General features: G+C 35.4%; 1 long non-coding RNA gene across 2 annotated transcripts; it reads right to left on the bottom strand.

The window, feature by feature from the left end:
- Positions 1-2,480: 2,480 nt before the first annotated feature.
- Positions 2,481-3,658, bottom strand: LOC125664505 (uncharacterized). 2 transcript variants are annotated; one of them, XR_008798962.1, is made up of 4 exons: positions 3,486-3,658; positions 3,139-3,200; positions 2,683-2,811; positions 2,506-2,593 (listed from the first exon to the last, which is right to left on the bottom strand). It is a non-coding gene; the product is annotated as an uncharacterized LOC125664505 (long non-coding RNA). The 2 variants fall into 2 exon arrangements; XR_008798961.1 differs by having other exon boundaries at positions 2,481-2,811.
- Positions 3,659-7,017: the final 3,359 nt, after the last annotated feature.

A 7,017-nucleotide genomic window follows, 5' to 3' on the forward strand; every position in this document is an offset into this window, starting at 1 on the left:
CAGGCATTTTTTCCTGTACATATAATGGTGACTGGGATCTCCCACTGCTGTTTTTAACGTATGTGCTTTGATCTGATGAAGATATGGTTCTGACAGTGTACGAAACGATGGACGTGACGTCATATCGGTGTCATTCAGGGTAGTACTGTAAAAACGCCGCGGAAGTGACATAAAGCTGGGTTGTTTGTGTTGATGAAAGGAAAGGGGTGGCTGCTTCCTTTGTTCATCAGTCATGTGATACTGTTCTACATGGAGAGTCTTATGTGTACTGTATTCATTATCATGGTGAGGTATCCTCTTTTTCCATTCGATGTGATCATAATTACTCTCTGAAGCGCATTTCCCATGAATATGATTTTTCTTTAAGCGCAGTGATGGCATTTCGGAACATCCTCCATCGCTGCTACACGTAGGGGGAGTTGGCACAGCACACATTTGATTACGCTGAGAGCACTGTATTTCGGAATAAGGGTTTTCATCTTGTTGATTAACATAGTAAGTCATGAAATTGGATAATCCCATGTTTGTTTCATCTCGACTTATCTCATGTCCACCTGTGCCTATAGAATTCAATTATCAAATTAATATCCACTATAATTACGTTATACGAATTAATGCTGGAACACAAATGTCCTTAGCTAAAACAATCAGAATAGTTTTCTGTATATTATTACATGAAAGTAGAAGATAAAAAACAGTTACGAATTTCATAACTACCATAAGGAATACAAAATAAAGAATTGAGCATACACGAACCCTTGGACATACCAGAGGTGGGATCATTTGCCAAGGAGACAGATCACCAACCGTCTCGAGCCCTATATCCTGATCAGGTAAACGGAGTTATCCGTAGTCAAAATCAGTGTGCCAAGAACGGCCTAACAATAGGTATGAGACATGTCAAACAGCATCTGACCCAATGGTACATTATGTTGGCAAACTAGATCATTATACCGACCATATAATTTGTGAAATGTTGACTTTAAACGAGACTGCTGAAACTCCTGCACCATCGACTTGTTTGTCATTAGCATAACCACAGCGTATGAAGTAACCATTCATTTCTAACAGATACTGTATTTTTATTTATGAATCTGTATATCCTTAAACTGTTTACATTTTTCCTGATTAAGGAATGAAATAGTATAGGGTTTAAGTGTCTTTGTGACATTCAGGCCTTCAAATGATCAGGACACTGTTACCAGTCTAACTTTCGATATCATTGAAGGTGATTGACTGAACGTTTTAGAAAAAGAGATTGACTGAGAACAAAGGCCGTCATTCAATAAACAGTAAAGATACTGAATATATTTTGTCCCAGAATCTACAAGTCAAAGTAGTAGCTTTTGTAATCATTTAAAGTCATAGGATACCCAAGATTTTTGGCGCATGGAATAAAATTTTGCTGGGAGTTTCTGGAATATAATCACGCAACAAGGTAAATCGGTCATTGCTACATTTCAATTCTTGGGGAATTATTTTGCAATAAATATTTCTGAATAATGCAAAAAGTAAAGGTGCTTTCACAGAAAGATATCGTGGTATTTATATTTTTTTTTAGAACAAAATCTTAACAGTTTAACACAATGCTCTTTAAAATATTTACCCTGCGTGTTTGATCTAGTTTGCCGATACAACCTATCTTTGGGTGAAATACTGTTTGTCATGTTTCATACCGATTGTTGGGCCGTTCTTGGGACACTGATTTTGACTACAGATAACTCTGTTTTCCTGATCAAGATCTAGGTCTGACGGCAGGTAAGACCGAGTTACTTACTTACTTCTGGTATATCCATGGGTCCATGTTTGTCCAACTCTCTATCTTGTATTGCTTATAGGAGTTATGAGATTGATCACTGTTCGTTATCATCACCTTTATAGGAGTTATGAGATTGATCACTGTTCGTTATCTTCACCTTTATAGAAGTTATGAGAGTGGTCACTGTTCCTTATCTTCGCATATCATGCTGAACAGTTGATATTGTTAAAGAATTACAATACGGAAAGACTTATTTGTTTTAATTTTATTAGTTTTTATCATTACTGAATTAGATAATTATATGGTTGATTTAGTTATCAATAGACCATACTGATTACTGATTCGAATATAGATACATGTAAAGTATTATAGTTGAAAATTTGTAATACTAAATCAATGAAACTAAAAGTATAGTGTTGAGAACGCACCTAGCTCTGTCTGGTGAGAAATGCCCAGTTCCTCGTGAGAGTGAAACCTTTTCTTCTATCTGTGACAATGAGTAACACATAAATATATTTCGTTTACTTTAAAAAAAAGTTCCTTTAACTGAACTATACTAGGTATACATATGAACTCGTTACATATCTTCACATTATTTTCAGATGACAAAGATTACCTTTGAAGCTTACCGAAACTGAATATAAACACAAGAACCAACCACACCAAGTACTAGTGTCACTAACGTTCCAATCAGAATACTGCTCAAAGTTACCCAATCAATGTCTTCACTGAGAATTATAGCGGGGGTAGTAACTAGGCGTTCAGCATCTGTTTGTGAACTTTCAACTGATGACGGTAGCGTAGGAATCAATGCACTGAAAACTCCCAAGTCACCTGCTGATGCGTAATTGATTTAAGATTAGAGAATGAATAGATAGATGGACATGGGTGTTTCATGAAAGAAAAGAAGAAATGAAACATACTGTTGATGCACCCTGTTACATAATTACAATCCCGGGCAGCACAAGAACACGTCTTTTGACACAATCTTCCGTAAAATCCTGCTGTACACTTTTCTGAACAGTTAAGCCCAATATACCCGGGAAGACATTCTAAACGAAGAACATTAGACCATTTCAAATGTATTGTGTAATGCATGAATGTCAAGTAAAAACGTTACGGTTACCTGAGTAAGTATATATTCATTGTTCTTAAAATAGTGTCTATTGTGTGACGCATAGCTGTCAAGTAAAGACGTTACGGTTACCTGAGTAAGTATGCATTCATTATTCTTAAAATGTTGTCTATTGTGTGACGCATGGATGTCAAGTAAAGACGTTACGGTTACCTGAGTAAGTATGCATTCATTGTTCTTAAAATGGTGTCTATTGCAGCTCGTGATATTACATATCAGAAAATGTAAAGATGTAGACCATTACCGACACATTCTTGGCTCTTGGTATCCTTGTATTGATTGTAGCAGCAGCCAGAATCTTGAAGTCTATCAAAGTCAGGGACATGTTAAATATTTTTATATTCGTTTATCATGAAGTCAGTATAACTTTCCACATCTTACATCAATATACTATTCTACTCTATCCTATCTCTATAAGATAACTTCTTTTAAAGAGTTTTTCATCAAAATTTAAGAAGGTATGAACATATGTTAAATTTGATCTCAAGTTTCTAAAGATTAAAAATTACATATTTGTAGCTCAGCCATTCTTTTATAACCTGAAATACAGTTCTTTTTAAGATTCAGAAAGAACATTTATAAATATATTACTTTTTACAAGGAAACATCCTGGTCGCTGTACTCCTATGGTTTATTACTTTTTGGAATTTTTATCCTCCTCTGTATATTGCACAAACATGAAACAGATTTCTCGCTATCTATCAAACATGAGCCATATATATTGTAATCTATCAAGTGGCTATAATAGTTTTTTTCCACACGGAAGAAAAAGAAGAGGGTTTTCTCTCTTCCATAAGTGCACTATTGGGTATAAGTACAAATGAGGAATGGTCACTAACCTTAGCAAATGGTCAGACGGTCAGATATCTGACCATTGAAAGATTTACAATGTCAAAGTCAAACGACGTCAAAGAATTAACACAATACGAGCACACGTAGGAACAGAGACAGGTGACAGGTCCCTGTTTATTTTGACAACATTCAGTTCCTTATTTTACATGCAAAGTTAATTACTTTCACATATAAAGTAAGATATATTAGCTAATACGCCCGTGCTGATTGGTGATCAACTCTTAAGTTCGTTCTAATACGCCCGTGCTGATTGATGATCAACTCTTAAGTTCGTTCTAATACGCCCGTGCTGATTGATGATCAACTCTTAAGTTCGTTCTAATACGCCCGTGCTGATTGATGATCAACTCTTAAGTTCGTTGATGGATCCCTGGTGTATGCTCAGATGAAATCAAGACCTAACATTATGAACATTACTAGTGAAAGATCCTTGTTAATTACAGAACATTGCTAGTGGAAGATCCTTGTTAATTACAGAACATTGCTAGTGGAAGATCCTTGTTAATTACAGAACATTGCTAGTTAATTATCCTGGTTAATTACAGACCTCCTGAAAATAGCACTTGTGGGCGCTTGTGATACCATGATGGACAGTTGCCACGCCATTCCATTTGCTAATACCTAAATAAGAATTGGAACTGAATTATATCATCTGGAGTTTGCAGGTTAAGGTAGATCTATACTCGGTCTTAAATGGACTACATCATGAAAAAATTGCCTTTACAAGATAATTATATATTCCAGTAATAGATAGACATTGGAAAATATATATGTTGACACGCTATTTTTATTGTTATTGCTATTCAAAAGCACCCCACGAACAAGAAAAATGCACTCCTCCTTTTTTTTTTCTTAATAATTATTATTTTCCCAAACAAATGGGCTGTAATAAGCATCATAGACTATATACTCTTTATTTAATGGCATGTAATGATTTATTCTGATGAATTGGAATAAATATTTTTATAATGTACACTTTGTGAGCCAAAACATATTAAAAGAAATACTGTAGGAAATACCATTTGACGTACATATTAGTCTTTTCCCTAATTTTTATGGACTAAACCTTGAATGAATTGGTTTTAATTTACAGATTATTATCTTAGAATAAAGATTTGATGTATCCATGTGAGCTCAAAATAAAGGACACCACAGAGTCGTCCACTTCTGCTTCATACTTAGATATTTTATTGAAAGTAGACATTAACGGCATACTTACAACTTAACTGTGTAACAAACGGGATGATTTCAACTTCTCCATCGTCATCTTATCATATTTATATAGCAATATTCCATTATCACCTGCATATGGTGTTTATATATCTCAACTGATTCGTTATGCAAGAGCTTGTTCTGCGTATAGTCAGTTTTTAAATCGAGGTAAGCTACTGACAAACAAGTTGATGGTACAGGGATTTCAACAGTCTCGATTGAAGTCAGCATTTCGCAAATCCTATGGTTGTTATAACGATCTAGTTCGTCAATACCACCTATCAATGGATCAAATGCTGTCTGGCGTGTTTCATACCGATTGTTAAGCCGTTCTTGGCACACTTGTTTTGACTGCAGATAATTCTATTTATTTGATCAGGATATTGGGCTCACGGCGGGTGTGACCGGTCAACAGGGGATGCTCACTACTCCTAGGCGCCTGATTCCACCTATGATGTGTCCAGGGGTCCGTGTTTGCCCAACTATCTATTTCGTATTGCTTGTAGGAGTTATGAGATTAATCACTGTTCGTTGGCGATGAAGAAGCTGAAATCATCCCATTTGTCATACAGTTGAGTTGTCAGTTTGCCGATAATGTCGACGAACTAGATCGTTATAATCTCTACTGGTCATGAAATCATTTACATGTACATAAATTGGATGTATGTACATGTACACGTACACCACTTACGCTGGTCTAAGTAGATGCAATCTCAATAAGGAAATAATAGATACCGCCAAAATAATTTTGAAAAATTTGAGAGGATGAGGAACAATTGACAAATTCATGACTGTCGGTGAAATGAAACAATTAAGTTATTTTCAGATGATCTTTGAAGCTTGTGTCAATATATGTAACATTGTAGCAGCGAACAACTACGATATCTGTGACTACTGGAGCAGTGAAATGTGAACTTTTCTTTTTTTACATGAGCGCACAATGTATTTGTTGATGATAATTTGAAACATATTCTAACCCAGATCCCCCATGATGCTCGTGGAAATCTAAATTGATCTGACCTCCCCCTTTCCCATCTGTTTCCCCCACTTTCTGATGCCCCGCAATTCCATATGTTGAACATTTGGATCATAGTAAAACTTTTACAGTCATGAATATGCAATGTACAATGAATGCATCACGAACATGTACAATGTAATTGACACGCCCTCATCCACCAAAATGTTTGTTCTCCAACCGATTTTTTTCTAAAGAGATAATAATCTCTTATCTCCCCCTTTTCATTTTTAAAAAAAAAAATCCTCACAAAAATCTCAACGTAAAATTTGACTGATAAGAACACCAAGGAAGAAATTGACATCAAATATTCATATAGCATATCTCCATGTAAAAATCAAATGGATATCGTTAAAATATCACATTTCGGAAAATGGAAGCGTGGTACCGCATTTACATTTTATTGTGACGTAGGACGATTATAGGTTTACTTTAAATCACCTGAATTTTCCATCAAGTATCTAGATATATTCATGTAAGCAGCACACACCGTGTGTGTTTGATTATGGCGCCACACACTGGTGTGACGTACATGTTTTACGTACTGCAAAGAAAAAACAGACAATATCAACCGAACGGCTTCCATGTGATGGCATACACCAGATACATTAAGACAGCAATAAGCAAATTCCTCTACACAATGGCGAAAACAAGATATAAAATTTATAAATGATACAAAATAAAGAGAGAAACGAATGCCTTGACATACCCACCGTGAGCCGATGTCCCAATAAAAAAAAACCGGAACAGCTCATGATCAAAATCAGTAAGCATTATACCAAAAATGCACTAAATATGTCAACATAATTATAGAATAGCAAATTCAAAAAGTTGTTCAAAGGGTATGATACTGAATAGGACAAATCCATTGACTCCACTTATTTGGCACGCTGTTTTTGGCTGTAATAGCTCTAAAACTTCTTTGTTATTTCAGATTTCAAACATTTCGGTTGAGCATCACTGAGGAGACATTATATGTCGAAATGCGCATCTGGTGCATCAAAATTTGTACCGTATAAGTTTTACATAAGTAAAGATTTACAT

Source organism: Ostrea edulis, chromosome 1 (assembly GCF_947568905.1).
Source record: "Ostrea edulis chromosome 1, xbOstEdul1.1, whole genome shotgun sequence".
Classification (NCBI taxonomy): domain Eukaryota; kingdom Metazoa; phylum Mollusca; class Bivalvia; order Ostreida; family Ostreidae; genus Ostrea; species Ostrea edulis.